Source organism: Sceloporus undulatus, chromosome 3 (assembly GCF_019175285.1).
Source record: "Sceloporus undulatus isolate JIND9_A2432 ecotype Alabama chromosome 3, SceUnd_v1.1, whole genome shotgun sequence".
Taxonomy (NCBI): Eukaryota; Metazoa; Chordata; class Lepidosauria; order Squamata; family Phrynosomatidae; genus Sceloporus; species Sceloporus undulatus.
This window is the reverse complement of record NC_056524.1, coordinates 164,958,480-164,976,441: the sequence shown is the minus strand read 5'-3', so window position 1 is coordinate 164,976,441 and position 17,962 is coordinate 164,958,480. Positions and strand designations below refer to the sequence as shown.

The 17,962-nt window shown below is 40.9% G+C and overlaps 1 long non-coding RNA gene across 1 annotated transcript in view; it reads right to left on the bottom strand.

The window, feature by feature from the left end:
* Window positions 1–1,239: 1,239 nt before the first annotated feature.
* The window catches only part of LOC121925733, a 79,455-nt gene continuing 62,732 nt past the window's right edge, over window positions 1,240–17,962 (bottom strand). The window contains exon 6 of the long non-coding RNA XR_006102943.1: window positions 1,240–2,651. This is a non-coding gene — a long non-coding RNA (uncharacterized LOC121925733). The remainder of the gene's footprint in view (window positions 2,652–17,962) is intronic.

Below are 17,962 nucleotides of genomic sequence, written 5' to 3'. Positions count from 1 at the left end.
AGTAGTGTTAAACTGGATTGTTTCTGCAATGTGGATGCAACCTAGGTAGTTTTCTTCCTCAATGAGAGGCAGGCATTTTTACTAAGTCTTATTCTTCCTCATTCTCGCCCTTCCTTGCAACTTTTTCTTGTGCACCTTCAAGTTGCTTCCAACTTACGACAACCTTAAGGCAAACGTATGTATCAAGTTTTCATGGCAAGATTTTTTCAGATAAGTATTTGCCATTAGAGAAGTATTTGCCATTAGAAAGCTAGCATGGTGTAGTGGTTGGGTTTGAATTTCCCACTTGGACATGAAAACCCACTTGGTGATCTTGGGCAATTCACACACTCTCTGGTCCAGAAAAACCTATAATCAGTTCACCTTTGGGTTGCTATAAGTCTGAAATGACCTGAAGGCACATAGTAGACTTCCTCTGAAGCTGAGAGACTGTGACTTGGCCAAGGTTCCATCGCATTGATTTACAAGGTCAGCCAGTAGATTTCCATAGGTTAGTGAGGATTTGAACCCTGGCCTCCCACAGTCCTAATCTCACAGAGTGCTAGTCCTAGCCCAAACCACTATATGATGGTGTCTCCCCACCCTCGCTCTCTCTCTCTCTCTCTCCACAACTGTTCCTACCTGATTTTTTTCCCAAATGATTGTCACTAATAATGAATTCTTTACTTGGTTTCTTTTCCTGGAAAGTATCTAAATTACCAGCCATCTTCCTCATTCAGGCATTGGGAACATTAGTACCAATTTCTCTACAGAATTTCTGCTCTGACATCCTCAGCATGATAGTTACATTACAAATGGGAAACATATACTCCAATTTAGGACTGGCACATGCCCTAAGGATTATTGCAGTAGAGCCTTGAAGTCTTTATTTATGTGAAGAGAATATTTTTGCTTTTCATACTGAAGCTATTGTGTTGTTTCATAAAGAAATATATAGTGGGCCCTTGGTATCTGCTGGGGTTTGGTTCCAGGATCTCACGTGGATACTAAAATCTGTGTATGCTTATCTCGGTTAAATACATTAAATTAAATACAATGGCATAGTAAAATGGTGTCCCTTATATAAAATAGCAAAATCAAGGTTTTCTTTTTGGAATTTATACATTTTTAAAAATAACTACAAGCTGTGGATGCTTGAATCTGTGGATAAAGAATCCATGGATATGGAGGGCCAACTGTATTCAAGGGTAGCTCTGCTGGCCATGCAGCAAAATATAACACAATACAAAATCCACAAAAGAACAGCAATTGTATTGACCATCCAAAATGCCAAAAATACATGATGCAACCTTTGAAAGCTTCACTGGCTTCTTCAACAGTCAAATATTTTTTTTTAAGTCCAGATATTTTTAATAAAATTTATTAATTAAAAAACAGAAATTAACATGACAAATATAGATCAACAGCACAGAAACACCGACAAATGCTTACATAGAGCATAGGCCATGAGTCATGTTATCCTGATCTTGAAATACAAAGTAAATTTCCCTGAAATTATTTGTTCTATTGGATCAATCCTTTCCAAACGGAACCAAAGGTTGATATAATATGACTTCTTTCCTCATTAATTTGATTTACATAGGAAATTTACATATGTTACCTCAAAGGTATTATTATATTTCTGTTATTTTGCTTGTCTGGATGTGAGGGCGATCGGGCTGTGACATCTGTCACCCCATTGATCACCAGGGTTGATTTGACTGATCTTGCTGGCTAGGCAGGTGTCTCTTTCCTCCCTCACCACTCCATGTGCATCCCTCCTGAAGGTGCGTGCTTGGTGGAAGAGGACGACCATCCCAGAAGAAGGAGTGTACCATTCTTCAGTCGGGGGTATACAGTAGCTGCGCCCTCCTGCCAGAACCTCCAAACATGCTCAAGATCAGACAAAGATGTTAAAAAGCATACAAGAAGAGATAAGTGACTTTGGGGTCACACAGACTGGCCCAAAGGAGCAGCGTAAGGCTGCTTTGGCACTGATTGTGCCAAGACCGCAGTGACTGCATGGGCCTGCACTCAGTGCAGTGGTCTCAAACCATGGTCTCGAACCAGGCTGTTGGCAGAAGCACATTACATCTGCTCTGTTTTGTTCTGGTTCTTTGTTGTTGGTACAGCCTCGGCCCAGCTTCAGGCTGCATCCAGGGCATGTGATGTCTAAATGCCATGCCCTCAAGTGGCCCAAAGGCAATGGTTTTGGCCTGTTTGTTTTAAGCCAATGTTAAAGTCACAGTCTACGTTTTGTCCCAGATGTTACTTCTGTTGTCAGTTAAAACAGTCTGGAGCAGTTCCCAACCTTTGTCCTGGGCTGTTTTGGACTGCAGCTCCCAGAAGCCCCTGGCAACTTGGCCAACACTCGGGAATTATGGGAGCTGATGTTAAAATCATCTGAAGAAACAAAGGTTGGGCACCATTTGAGGACCATGAACAAAGGACAATAAAAGACAGATAATAACATGTCAGCTCCATTACCAAAAGAAAAGAAACTTCCCTTGAGATGCAGACTGCCTCTGATTTTTAACATCTTTGCCTCATGAAGATGTTAAGCTTCGAAAACTTGTATGATGTATTATCTGTATTTTGGTTGGCCAATGAAGGTATCACTCCGTTTTGGATTTTGGATTCCATCAAGAAAGCCTTCTGCGTGGTTGTCTGTACTACAGAAATTAAATGAAGGATGTTAAGTTTTTTTAAAAAAAAGAAACACCTTTTTCTTTGCCTGTCAAATTTAGCAACAAATTGTACTTAAATTCCCTGAAAGGTATGGGATTTTTTTCTCTCACTGTGGGCTTCCTGCTGGTCCCCAGCTGTGTTAGACAGTGTTTCAGAGGCAAATGGCCCTCTGAAGCCTTATTTTCGCTTTACAAAGCTAAATTGGGACTTGTTCCCAGTTTGGTGGTTTTCAAGTGAAAAAAAAATAAAACATGAAAGCAGCCTTTCTGCTTCTGAAGTACTGTGGCAGGCAGTTAGCTGGGCTGGAGCAGCATCACAGCTTTTTCCCTTTGAAGTTTATTCTTCATCTAAATGTTGCTCTTTGTGGGTGGCTGAAGCTAAGGGGGGAAATGCCATCACCACGTACCTCTCGCACCTGAATGTTTCATGCTGCAAATATATGAGAGACGTTCCCATGCTCAAAGCATTGTGCTGCTAGACCTGGCCCTGTTCTCAAGTTCTGGCAGTTCCAAGAATTAAATTTATTGACTTATTCATTACATTATAAATCCTGTCTTTCCCCAAAGGAATCCACGGCAGCAGTGTACAAAGAACCAGCTCATCTTAGGATGGATTACTCCTAGCCAAGGTCAGTCTCTTCCCTGTGAGAAGGCTGAAATGTGACAGAGACCTACCCTCAACTTACAATAATGAACAAGCCAGTCCTGCATCCCACACTCAAGTCAATGAAATCATAGACCTAATAGATTGTGTCACCAGTGTCACATTCACTTTGAAATGGTAACTTCATATTTCTAAAACTGGGGGGGGGGGGGGGGGGGGGGGGGATAAATGCAAAATGATAATGCTCTGCAGTTTTTACTTTTTGAATGGCATGTTTGTCTACCAATAAGAGAAAACAAAAGTTGTCTTGTCCTAAATTATTCACTGTATTTATTCACTAAATAAATGGATTCAAATAATAATAAGGGCTAGTAGAGGTACTTTTTGATTTTAGAAGCTCTCTCAGAGCTTAGAACATAACTTTAAAAAGTAATTAGCTGCAAATGCTCTTGCCACAGCAGTCCCCCTTCCCATGTACTTATCATTATAGTTATAATATTTCTAAAGTAGTTCATTTCTTAAAGATGGCTAGAAGTCTTACTTTTAGGTTACAGTTTTAAAGGAATCTGAATGTGTTCCTTTCAGCAGTATGAGAGTGAACAGGAGGAATGTGTTAGTCTTATTTATGAGGCTGAATTCCCTTAACTACAAAAGTCACTAAATTTACAGTCTTATCACAACTACAGGGGTACCCCGGGTTACGAAATTAATTCGTTCCGCTGCCGCTTTCGTAACCCGAAATACTTCGCAAGCCGAAAAACCCATAGGCGCTAATGGGGAAAAGCCGCGATTTCGTGTGAAATAGCGCCGAAAAGCACCAAAAAATTTTTCGTAACCCGAAAGAACCTTCGTAACCCGGAACAGTTTTTTTAAATGGATTTTTTTCGTAACCCGGAAATTTCGTAAGGCGGCGCATTCGTATCCCGGGGTACCACTGTATAGTGCAATATAGTTACAACTTAGTTACTTTAATTCTAGAAAATAGACTTGTTCTGTCAGACCCTTATTATTGTTTAATGAAACCATTTATTTAGTGAATAAATACAGTGAATAATTGGATCATGAATCTGGAGACTATGGAGTTTATCACAGGGGAGGAATTTCTCTTAATTTCGAATGAAAAGAAAGTGGGGCCAGAACGCATTCACGTGAATACGCTAGTTCAGAAAATTTACGTGAATTTGAATTGCGTTTGAACTGACTTCCTGTTGCCCGAAAATAGCTTGCCATCCCCCAAAATTGCGTGTGGTAGTCTATCACGCAATAACATTAAACGCCATGATTGCGTTTGGATTGCTTCCAATTCCAATTCCCCTTGTCTGATATGGCTGGATTCCCGCTTGGCCATGAAACCCACTGGGTGACCTTGGGCAAGTCAATGCTCTCAATCTCAGGGGAAGGCAATGGCAAACCTCTTATGAACAAATCTTGCCAAGAAAACCCCATGATAGTTTGCCTTTTGGTAGCCAGAAGTCAGAAATGACTTGAAGGCACACAACACATGCACGCACACACACACACACACACACACACACAGAGTAAATGGGCCCATCTGGTCGTTATTCATATCAAAACCATAAAACTCTTCCTTTTTAGCAAATAAGGGTGTGTGTTTTCAATTCGTCTCATACCTATTGACCTAAATCCTGTTGCTAGTTGCAACTAGAATAGACCTATTGAATCAGTGAGATTTACCTATGTTTTGAAGTACCATCAACAATTCATTCAGTGGGTCTACTTTGGTTGAAACTAATCAACAGGATATTGACCATTATATGTCATGTCAAAACAGCTGTATACCCATGTTCAGCAGTAACTCACAAAGGATGGTAGAAGTTGTTGTTTTAAAAAGTGCACTTTTCAAAAACTGCAATTATTGCACCCGAAATGGATTCACTAAATACAATGATATTGAAGAACAAATCAAGTCTGTTACAAAAATGAATCATTAGCAATCAGTCCCTAACAATCTCTCATAAATACTCAACCCCTAAGAACAATTCATAATAATAAAACAAGAATGCTCTAGAGTCTAGACATAAAAAGTAGCTGCAATAAATGCTCTTAAAATGAACTCTTGGGGTTTGTTGTTATTGTTGATAACGATTTCATCTTAAACACATCCAAGAAGGAGGTTTTATACTAAAAATCTTGGCCTCTGTCATAGAAATCTGTATATTCAATTACAGTATTTTTATGTAGTTATCTCCCATGTGAAAAGGGAAGGGAGTAACATTATATTTGCTGATGTTGGCAATTTGACAGACATAATACAACAGACATATTAACATGTTAAGGATATGAAAACCAGCCCATGTATGTATTAAACTTATTTTACTTTATGCAGTTTAACACATGTGGCTCCCCATACAAAGAATCCTGGGAGTTGTGGTTTGCTGAAGTGCCAAGGATTATCTGTAGAAGTCTCCTTCTTCATCTCTTATATCTACAATTGGGAAAGTTGCCTTGGAAAGGAAAATAACTGTTTAACCAGTCTGAATATATAACATAAATGTGCATGATGAAGCAAGACTTATTGGGAAAATCCTAGAATAGGATCAGATAACTTTTGGCCCTCCAGATGTCATTGGACTACAACTCCCATCATCCTTTCCCATAAGCCACTTGCAGCTCAAGCCCAGATCAGAAGAGAGGGAACCTCATACTGACCACCCCCTGATATTTACTATGCTTGCTGGGAGTAATAGGGGTTGCAGTCCAGCTATATGTGGCTGCTGCTATTATTGTGACTTAAGAAAATGGGAGTTATGGCATATGGGAGGGTTAAGATGGTTTACTGGAGAAGAAGGGGGTGTAGATATTTGCAGGTTGTTCCTCTTTCCAGTTCTTAGTCCATTTCTCAGATATCTGTTTGTTCAGCTACCAGGACCTCTGGTATAGTGGTGCTGATGTTTAATGCAAGACCAGTTCATAATAAGACCAAAGATCTTAATGGTTTGATCAGGGATGAGGGGTCTAAGTTAGCATGTATCACTCAGACCTGGATGGATGAGTTTGGATACCTTATAAATAGGGTTGCCATAAGTGAGGATCTCCAAACCGGGACAAATGTAGGACAAATGTAGGACACATTTTTAAAAAATGGAGGACATGCGAAAAAATTGGATGATTTTTTTAAAAAATGTTGATATAAATGCATGTTTCTTAGGCATGATCAAAATGGAGGACATTTTGGCATTATTTCTAGACAGATGGCAGAAATGTACTTCCCTTTCTGGCCAAACACCCCCAACCTCCATTCCAAAACACACACATGTGCCAATGGGCGGGAGTGTGCATAAACACACACAACAGCACATTTGGGCATTTCACATGGCTTTACTTAACATGGCCTCTTGCATCAGAGGCTTATTCCATAACCAAACCCCTTGGGTTTAACACTTAGCATGGTTTAACATGGCTATGCATATTGAACATGTCAAGGTGGTTTCACAGTTCTTGACCAAGTACACACTTCTGAGAAGTACACTTGGTGCAAGAACTTTCAATGTGTTTTTCCTTAGGGCAGGTGACCTCCTAACCATTAAGCGCCGACATGCCCATATATGATGCCATTCGCATCAAATAAAAACCGACTGTAATCCAACCCCCCACCTTGTTTTATAAAACGTACCCCTCCCATAGGGCGTTTCAACCATCCAGTTAACAATGCAGCGACACCTCCCTTCACTGGTGGGCTGCGTTGTACACATTGTTCAAGTCTGGTCAACTGATCTAGGGGTTCTCCTGACCATACTCGCTGGAACAAATGGCGGCTAATTTGTTGAATTTGGAAGGCAAGAGGGTCTACGAGGCAAACACCACATTTAACATATTTCTGTATTTTAGGTCAGAATTCGAAATAAGTCCTGTATCGTATAAATGCCTTATCTTCCCATCCCTTTAAATTGTGAGTATTGAGCTAAAAGGAAGGGTGTCGTAAGAATGGTCTATCTAAAGGAAGGGCTGAGAGCCCATCAGATGGCCACCATTTCCTCCAACGCAATAGAAGTCTGAAAAAAGGAGGTTTCTATGTTGTTTACAGTTCTGGCTGAGCTGTTAGGGGGACACAGCACCGCGAATTGAGGTTTCCTCTGCTTTTCTAAGTCTACCCAACATGTAGAGGTAGATCTCTTAATGAGCGGATAGCTTGATTCACTGAAATGCTGCACAAATATTCAGGTTGGCGCAAGACCTCCATGCTAGATTTCATAATGCAAATTTTAGGAAAATCGAATTCGTTTACTTGCAAATATAAGGAAAACACCAGTTTAAGGTAAGAAGGATAGTCGATTATAATCTGCATAGAATATCATAGAATCCTATTCGTGTGTAATAAAATGTTTAATAATATAAACTCAATAATAATCAAAATAATAAACGACAAAAAAAGGAAGACTTGATTTGTTTGCACTGTAAAGGCGCCATGTAGATCCTACAATGCCCACGATCAGCAAAACTGCTGGTGCCCATGATCGCTTTCCCCTTCCAAATGCTAATATGTTCGATTGTTAAAAATATACTTAATCAACATAATCCTTTGCTTTATGCCTGTTTGACAATTCTTTACAGCAGCAAGCTATAACTTAAATGCCAGCCACTGAATGGCACATTGTTTCCAAATTAATATCCACGAATGGCAAAAGAAAGAAAACAAGAGAGACAGAAGAACACATGTTGTTATAATCTAAATCCTTCATTCTCCAAAACTCGAGCTTTTTTTTTTTTAGTTGGGGGAGAAAGAATTTCACATCCTTTGACTGAACAAACCAATGGCAACTTTCTCCAACTACACAAACAACAAGATAAGGAGTGTCTAATCGCGGACAAAATCACGCTAAGGGCAAGCTACGTGGCAGGAACATGTCCCTCCACCACTGTAAATATCAAAGCTGACGCCAATGCTTCCCCTGCTATCCTTTAAGTTGGAAAGCAGCTTTGCCCATTTATAACACCGTGGCATTCCCCGCGTCTCCTGATTGGATATATTTTCGCTCGAAGGAAAGAAATTCTGTTAAAACTGCCCACGCACTGCTGTATTCTGCTGCTGGCAGAAGCCCATTGACAATGTAAACTATACGAACTCTTTGACGGTTAGCACGGGCTTATCATCCTTTGTGGAAGGGGAGGGCTATTACCAACTGAAGACAGAGTTCATAGTGCTCAAAGCTTGATACACCAGGACGATCTATGCGTCCCATCAAAATGTCAAGGTGATAGATAACACAGCCACGATAACCTACACATGGAATTAATTGATTCAGTAAATAAGCCTCAGTCATGGTCTTAGCCCCACCCTTCCTTTCACGATACACACTCTAACCTGGGCAGCAGTCCCAGTAAACAGAGCGGGGAAAGTTAACACTCCTGAAGAAATCTGGAGAGGCTTTCACTCTTTACACCCATGGACTGATGTAGCAGGGGTAGCAACCTTTTTAAGCCGGGGCTGGGTCTGCACTCAGACCAATGGGGGCCCAGCCAAAAAATAAATAATTAAATATTTTTCTTTTAAAAAAAAAATAAATAAATAAACCGGGACAAATGTAGGACAACATTTTCAAATGGTGGACACTTTTTTTAAAAAAAGTGAGGACCCGCAAAAAAAAATGCTGATTTTTTTAAAAATGTTAAATAAAAGCATTTCTGAGGCCTATAGACACTGCCCACCTTGCCCCTGGCAGAGAGGCCAAGCCCGCGGCACAAAAATCGGCGCGCCGGCTGGGTCGGTCCCAAGGCCTCGCCGGGCCGCACCAGCCTGCGGCTGCAGGTGCCTACCCCTGGACTGCAGGTGCGACTCATTAAATGCTATTAGGTCTTGATCTTTCCTCACGGAGTTCAGCCTCCTCCCTGTTTTTCCCCTCACAATAGCCTATGAGAAGAACACTGATCCATGAATGCTATGCACTTATGCAGGATGAGGGGACTTGAAAACCCATTGCCAGGACGTTATCAGACACGACATTGGAAGTATAATCCCCGTCAATCCGAATGCAATCATGGGTTTAACGTATTTGCGTGATAGTACACAGCAATTTTCAGCAGGCGAAGTCAGCCGAACTCAGTCATGGGTTTCACCTTGCTGAAGTGAATCACACACACTTGGGGCACGGCAAGCTATTTCGGGCAATGGAAGAAAACCAGTTGAAACGCACTTCAATCATGTAAATTCGCCTCTAACATGCAACTTCACGGAATGCGTCTTGCCCCACTTTCTTTCATTCAAAATAAGAGAAATGCCCCCGTGTGATAAAACTCCTAAGTTAGTATGCTGTACAGCTAAAAACAGACCCATTGAATCATGGATTCACATCAGTGTTCATTCAGGTTATGACTGACTATACGTGAGCTAACTAACCAATTAGACTAGGCTGAGGCCTCCTGATTGATCCAACACCTTGCTAACTCACCATGTCCACCTCAGAGGAAATTTTTAATGGAGGCCAAGACAAAAACAATCTTTCGGAGCCCAGCAAACTAGCAATGAATGACAAAGGGCAAACAGTCACTATGCACAATAAACACACAACACAGTCGGACTTTCTTGTGTGCCGCCAGTTGTCCCAAACACATATGACCCAATCCTAAGGCAATTATCATGGGTTTCTGGCCAGATTTGTTCACAGAGTTTGCTTTGCTTCTCTGAGTGAAGACGGGACCATGCGAAGGCCACTCGATGAATTTATGGACAGAGTGGGATTCAAACCCTGGCCTGCCTCATTTTCAGGGGAACTTACTTCTAAAAATTGCTAGGATTGTTCAGCAAATACCCACCACAACCATGTCATCACTTTGTTGCTGAGCTGAGGGGGTGATCTCAGCTTTCTACACAGAATAATCATGGAAAAGCAACAAATACACCCATTGGCTTTTAAGAGAAAATACGCATTGGAAAAAGAGCAAGAAAAAACCACCCCCAAAGTAAGGCGTTAATGAAACTTCAACTGGATCGGTATGTGTAATGGACTATCAGTCCGTCACGGCACTTAAGCCACTTGCATAAAAAGAATCCTAAACATAACCTAGTAAACAAATGTGAAGGTACAGAGCAAATCACTTGATTATCGACACAGCGTGGTATTTGGCATCTAGTGCCCAGCGGCCTAGCAGGCTGGACCTCCTTCCAGACATTGAGACAACTCATTAGGCAGGAGGTTGGGTGCCACTGAAAGGGCAACAACTTACTACTATTAGTTTATTCTAGCTAAGTGAAGCAGGAAATTGGGGAGAGGTGTTGTGTGATTTACTGCCTCAGGGCCAAAAGAGCTGGCTGGACTTGATATGGCGGCCCCTACATGGGGCCAAAAGAAGGCAAACGTGCTCCACTTTAAGCCATTAAATGTTTGGGCCAGCCTGCCCTCTAGACAATTTCAGCCACAGAGGACACTGCAAAGTTGCGCGCTCTTACGTTGTGCGACTGAAAGCATCAACTGGCTGCTCTCCAGACGATTTTTGAGATCAGAATAAAGAATTAATTCTTAATTCTCCAGGGTCAAATCACATCTTGATTATTGCCCCTTTTTTATAACGCTTTTTATTTGATTTTAAATCCCTCCTCCTCCTCTTCTCTCCAGTTTATGTCATTATATTATTATATGATTATTATTTAGTTTCCACAAAGGACGCTGTTTAAGCACTGTTGTTTTGGGTAAGTTTGGGGGGTTCTTTTTTTACTGTGGAGAGCACCTTTTAAAATCAGAGGTATCCACATTACATGGTTATAACAGTTTGATACCACTAATTTCAATGGTTCCACCCAAGAATCCGGGAATTAGCGAAATCCTTCTCTGCTGGAAATCTGAGGCCATTTCACACTACCACAGTCCTTCTTTCTCACACCACAATGTTACTGCCAATATATTACTAATGAGACCAAAGCACCTTCATGAACAAAATTACACCCTATAATTCCAGGTGCCTCTAATAAAACCCTGGAGCTTGTCGTTTGGTGAAGGCACTAAGAGTTCTCTGCTGGGAATCTACACACCCTTTTCTAAACTACAAAACCCCCGGATTCCGTCGAATTTTGTCATGGACAGCCAAAGTCAATCATAGCCAATAACTTACAGTGTGAAAAAAGGCCCTAGCGACTCCTCTGAATTAGAGGACTGAGAGTGCAGTTGTAGACCACTGCTGTTAAGCCAATTCCGGTGAAAAAATATTACTAAGCTTAGACTCTGCTGTGGACGATTGATGTCAGCATTATTCTATATCCAAATGCACACAAGTGAAAAGGCGACCCTGCATAACACTTGTATCATACACATGATTTGCATCCCCACCATATACACCATACTTTACACTTTGGTAAGGTGCTTCTCCAATCTGCAGACATACTGTGGCCAACATAATTGCCCAAACTCTTGTCCTCTATAGGTGTCAAAGCCAAGAGGTTTGAAGATAATAGCCATTATTAAATTTATAATAAGCTGTTAATTTTAAAAAGTTTAAATGAACCTCACCGCAACATGAAGCGTGACTAGTGCCAGATCAGGGTCCTGGGTCTTATGACCGGTATAGGTCCATCTACCTATCCACCATTCATGCCACTGCCAAGGCCCAGCATTAAGTCCTATTAAATTTACAACAGTGGAGCGGTTATGGATGTTATTTACCAGGAAGTGTTTTTACAGCGACTCCCACCGTTGCGGTTTTGACTTACATTTGCTTATTCACTGATTTACTTAACATGCTCTCTCTGGGAAATTTAGAATTTCTAGCATGATTCTGCAAGAGGTTGACCCTAGAGTCATACGGAGGACCTAGAGAAAAACAATACTTCTGTAGGCATTCGTAAAACATTAACCGTAGTGTTAAAAAAACCTGGCTTGTTCGCAATGATGTGCAAACCTAGGAGTTTCTCCTCAATGAGAGGCAGGCATTTTTACTAAGTCTTATCTTCCTCCTTCTCGCCCTTCCTTCAAATTTTTCTTGTGCACCTCAAGTTGCTTCCAAATTTGACAACCTTAAGGCACACGATGTATCAAGTTTCACTGGCACGATTTTTTCAGATAAGTATTTGCCATTACAGAAGTATTTGCATAGAAAGCTAAGAGGGTGATGTTGGGTTTGAATTACCCACTTGGACATGAAAACCCACTTGTTATCTGGGCAATTCACACACCTCGCCCAGAAAAACTATATCAGTTCAACCTTGGTTGCTATACAGTCTAAATGACCTGAAGGCACATAGATACTTCCTCTGAAGCTAGAGACGACTTGGCCAGGTTCCATCCATGCTTACAAGGTAGCCCAGTAGATTTCATAGGTTAGTGAGGATTGAACCCTGGCCCCCACAGTCCTAAATCTCATCGAGTGCTAGTATGCCCAAACCACTACGTATATGATGGTGTATCCCCACCCTCGCTCTCTATCTCTCTATCACAACTGTTCTACTGATTTTTTTCCCAATGATTGTCACTACTACTGAATTCTTTACTTGGTTTTTTCCTGGAAAGTATCTAACATTACCAGCCACTCCCTCTTCAGGCATTGGGCCCATTAGTACAAATTTCTCTACAGAAATTTCTGCTTGACCTCCCAGCATGATAGTTACATTACAAATGGAACACACTATACCCAATTTAGGACTGCACAGCCCTAAGGATATTGCAGAGAGCCTGAAGTCTTTATTATTGAAGAGAATATTTTGCTTTTCCTACTGAAGCTATTGTGTTTTTCATAAAGACATATATAGTGGGCCCTTGAATCGCTGGGGTTTGGTTCCAGGATCTCACGGGAACTCAACTCGGGATGCTATCTCGTAAATACATTAAATAAATACAAGGCCATGAAAAATTGTGTCCCTATAAACCAGCCAAATCAAGGTTTTCTTTTGGAATTTCTTACATTTTCAAATAACTACACGTGTGAGCTTGAATCTGTGGAAAAGAATCCAGGATATGGCGGCAACTTATTCAAGGGTAGCTCTGCTGGCCCTGCCAGAAAAATCTAACCCCATACCAATCCACAAAAGATTCAGCCATTGTATGACCCATCCACAAATGCCAAAACATAAGCAACTTTGAAAGCTTCACTGGTTCTCAACAGTCAAAATTTTTTTACGTCCAGATATTTTAAATAAATTTCTTCATTAAAAAACAGAAATTAACATGACAAATGTAGCTCAACAGACCGAAAACCGAACAACCTGCTTAAATAGAGCATAGGCCAGAGTCCTGTTATCCGATCTGAAAACAAAGTAATTTCCCTGAAATTATTTGTTCATTGGATCAATCCTTCCAAAACGGAACCAAAGCTGATAAAATGACTTCTTTCCTCATTAATTGATTTACATAGGAAAATTTACATATGTCCCCAAAGGTATATCTATTTCTGTAATTTGCTTGTTGGAGTGACGGCGACGGGCTGACATCGTCCCCATTGACACAGGGTTGATTGACTGATCTGTGGCTAGGCGGGTGTTCTTTCCTCCCTCACACTCCATGTCATCCTCTTGAAGTGCGTGCTGGTGGAAGAGACGCCCATCCCAGAAGAAGGAGTGTACAATCTTCAGTCGGGGGATACAGTGCTGCGCCCTCCTGCCAAACCTCCAAAACAGCTCAAGATCAGCAAAAAAACAAAGATGTAAAAAAGATAAAAGAGAGATAAGTGACTTTGGGTCACCCAGACTGGCCAAAGGAGCAAGCGTAAGGCCTTTGGCACGATTGTGCAAGACCGAAAGTACGCAATGGGCATGCCCCAAGTGCAGTGGTCTCAAAACCATGGTCCGAAACAGGCTGTTGCGAAGCACATACATCTGACTCTCGTTTGTTCGGTATTTGTTGTGGTACAGCCTGGCCCACTCACTGCATCCAGGGCATGTGATGTCTAAAGCCAGCCCAAGTGGCAAAGCAAAAATGTTTGGCTGTTTGTTTTAAGCCCAATGTAAAAGTCCCGTCTACTTTGTCCCAGATGTTACTTCTGTTGTCAGTTAAACAGTCTGGAGCAGTTCCCAACCTTTGTCCCTGGGCTGTTTTGGACTGCAGCTCCTAAAGCCCTGGCAACGCCCAACCGGAATTCTGGGAGCTGCTGTTAAAATCATCAACTGAAGAAAGAAATAAAGGTTGCACCATTCGGACCATGAACAAAAGACCAAAAAAGATAGATAATAACAGTAAGCTCCATACCAAAGAAAAGAAATTCCCTGAGATGAAGGATGCCTCTGATTTTTAACACTTTTGCCCATGAAGATGTTAACTCGAAAACTTGTATGATGTCTATCTGTATTTTGGTTGCCAAGAAGGTGTCACTCGTTTTGATTTTGGATTCCATCAAGAAAGCCTCTGCGGGTTGTCTGTACTCAGAATAAATGAAGGATGTTAAGTTTTTTAACCAAAGACACACCTTTTTCTTTGCCTGTCAAATTTACCAAACAAACCTTTACTTAAATTCCCTGAAAGTATGGAATTTTTTCCCTCCTGTGGGCTTCCGCTGGTCCCCCGATAAGGAGTGTTTCCAGGCAAAGCCCTCTGAAGCCTATTTTCCCTTACAAAGCTAAATGGGACTTGTTCCCAGTTTGGTGTTTTCACAGTGAAAAAAAAAATAAAAACATGAAAGCAGCATTTCTGCTTCTGAAGTACGGGCAGGCAGTTAGCTGGCTGAGCAGCATCACAGCTTTCCCTTTAAGTTATTCTAATCTAAATGTTGCTCTTGGAGGTGGCTGAAGCTAAGGGGGAAATGCCCATACCACGTACCTCCGCATCTGAATGTTTCATGCGCGCAAATATATGAGAGACGTTCCCATGCTCAAAGCATTGCTGTAGACCTGCCCTGTCTCAAAGTTCGGCAGTTCCAAGAATTACAATTATTGATTATTAATTACATTAAAATTCCTGTCTTCCCCAAAGAATCACGGCAGCAGTGTCCAAAACACCAGCTCATCTAGGATGGATTATTCCTAGCCAGTCATCTGTTCCTGTGAGAAGGCTGACAAACTGGACAAGACCACCCCAACCTTAAATAATGCAACAAGCCGTCCTCCCCACACTCACGTCACTGAACTCATAGACCTCATAGATTGTGTCACCCCCCCAGTGTCACCTTCACTTTGAAATGTCACTTCATATTCTCAAAATGGGGGGGAGGGCGGGAGGGGGATAATGCAAAAGAAAGCTCTGCAGTTTACTTTTTGAAACTGGCATGTTTTCTAACAATAAGAGAAAACAAAAGTTGTCTTGTCCCTAAAATATTCACCGTATTTATTCACCAAAATAAATGGATTCCAGTTTTTCATTTAAAAACATAAAAAAGGCTAACTAGAGAGTACTTTTGATTTTAGAAACTCCTCAAGCTTCAAACATAACTTAAAAAAGTAATTGTGCAAATGCTCTTGCCACAGCATCCCCCTTCCCATGTACTTATCCTATATTATAATATTTTCTAAAGTAGTTCATTTCTTAAGATGGCTAGAAGTCTTACTTTAGTTCCAGTTTTAAAGGAATCTGCTGTGTTCCTTTCACAGTATGAGAGTGAACAGGGACTCTGTTAGCTTATTATGGGCTGAATTCCCCTTCACTACAACAGTCACTAACTTTACATCTATCACAACTCATATGCAAATTCGTTACACCTAGTATTTAATTCTAGAAAAAATAACTTGTTCTGTCAACCCTTATTATTGTTAATGAAAACCATTATTTCGTGAAAAAACAGCATAATGGATCATCATTGGCGACTCTGATTTTCCAGGGGAGGCATCTCTTAATTTCGACCTAAAAGAAAGTGGGGCCAGAACGCCTTCATGAATACGCTCGTTCAAGCAAATTTACGTGAATTTGAATACGTTTGAACTGACTTCATGTTGCCGAACAAGCTTGCCATCCCCAAAATTGCCATGTGTAGTCATCACGCAAACATAAACGCCCATGATTGAGTTGGATTGCTTCCAATCCAATCCCTTGTCGATAGGCTGATTCTCGCTTGGCCATACACCCACTGGTGACCTGGGCAAGTCAATGCTTCTCCAATCTCCAGGGAAGGCAATGGCAAACCTTTATGAACAAATCTTGCCAAGAAAACCATGATCGTTTGCCTTTTGGTAGCCAGAATCAGAAATGACTTGAAGGCACACCAAACACAGCATGCACACACAAACACCACACACACACACACAAGTAAATGGGCCCATCTGTCGTTATCTATCAAAACCATAAAACTCTCCTTTTGCAACTAGGGTGGTGTTTCAATTCGTCTCATACCTACTGACTAAATCCTGTTGCAGTTGCAACAGAATAGACCATTGAACAGTGCGATACCTATGTTGATAGAAGTAACCACAACAATTCCTTCATGGGTACTTTGTTGAAACTAATCAAACAGGCCCATATTGTCCATTTATGTCATGTCACGACAGCTGTAACACATGTCCGCACGTAAACCCCCAAAGGATGGTAGAAAGAATGTTGTTTAAAAAAGGCACTTTCAAAAACTGCAATTATTGCACCCGAAATGGATCACTAAATACACTGAATTGAAGAACAAATCAAGTCTTTACAACAATGAATCATAGCCAATCCGTCCCTAACAATCTCTCATAAATACTCAACCCCTAAGAAACATCATTAATAATAAAACAAGAAGCTCTAAGTCTAGCCATAAAAAGAGCTGCAAAAAACTCTTAAAAAAATGACCTTGGGGTTTGTTTTATTGTTGAAACGATTTCATCTTAAACAACATCCAAAAGGAGGTTTATACTACTAAAATCTTGGCCCTCTGTCATAGAAATCGTATTCCATTACAGTATTTTATGTAGTATCTCCCAGTAAAAGGAAGGGAGCAGAACCATCTTTATATTGCTGATGTTGGCAATTTGAAGACATCACCAACACATATTAACATGTACGGATATGAAAACCAGCCCAGTATGTATTAAACTTATTTTACTTTATCATTTAACACATGGCTCCCCATACACGAACCGGAGTTGTGGTTTGCTAAGTGCCAAGGATTAATGTAAGGTCCTTCTCATCTCTTATATCTACAAAGGAGGAAAGTGCCTGGACAAGGAAACTAACTGTTTAACCAGTCTGAATAATAACATAAATTGCAGATGCACAAGACTTATGAGAAAAAAAATCCTAGAATAGGATCAGATAACTTTGGCCCTCCAGATGCTTGGATACAACTCCCATATCCTTTTCCCATAAGCCACTTGCAGCTCAAGCCCAGATCAGAAAGAGGGCACCTCCTACTGACCACCCCCTATATTTACTATCTGCGGGAAAAGAGAATAGGGGTTGCAGTCCAGCTATATGTGCTGCTGCTATTATGTGACTTAAGAAAATGGGAGTTATGGCATATGGGAGGGTTTTAAGATGGTTTTATGGAGAAGAAGGGGGTGTAGATATTTTGCAGGTTGTCCTCTTTCCAGTTCTAGTCCATTCTCAGATATCTGTTTGTCAGCTACCAGGACCTCTGGTATAGTGGTGCTGATGTTTATGCAAGACCAGTTCATAATAAGACCAAAGATCTTAATGGTTTGATCAGGGATGAGGGGTCTAAGTTAGCATGTATCCTCAGACCTGGATGGATGAGTTTGGATACCTTATAAATAGGGTTGCATAAGTGAGGATCTCCAAACCGGACAATGTAGGACAAATTAGACAACATTTCAAATGTAGGGCACATTTTTAAAAAATGGAGGCATGCGAAAAAATTTTTTAAAAAACATGTTGATATACATGCATTTCTAGGC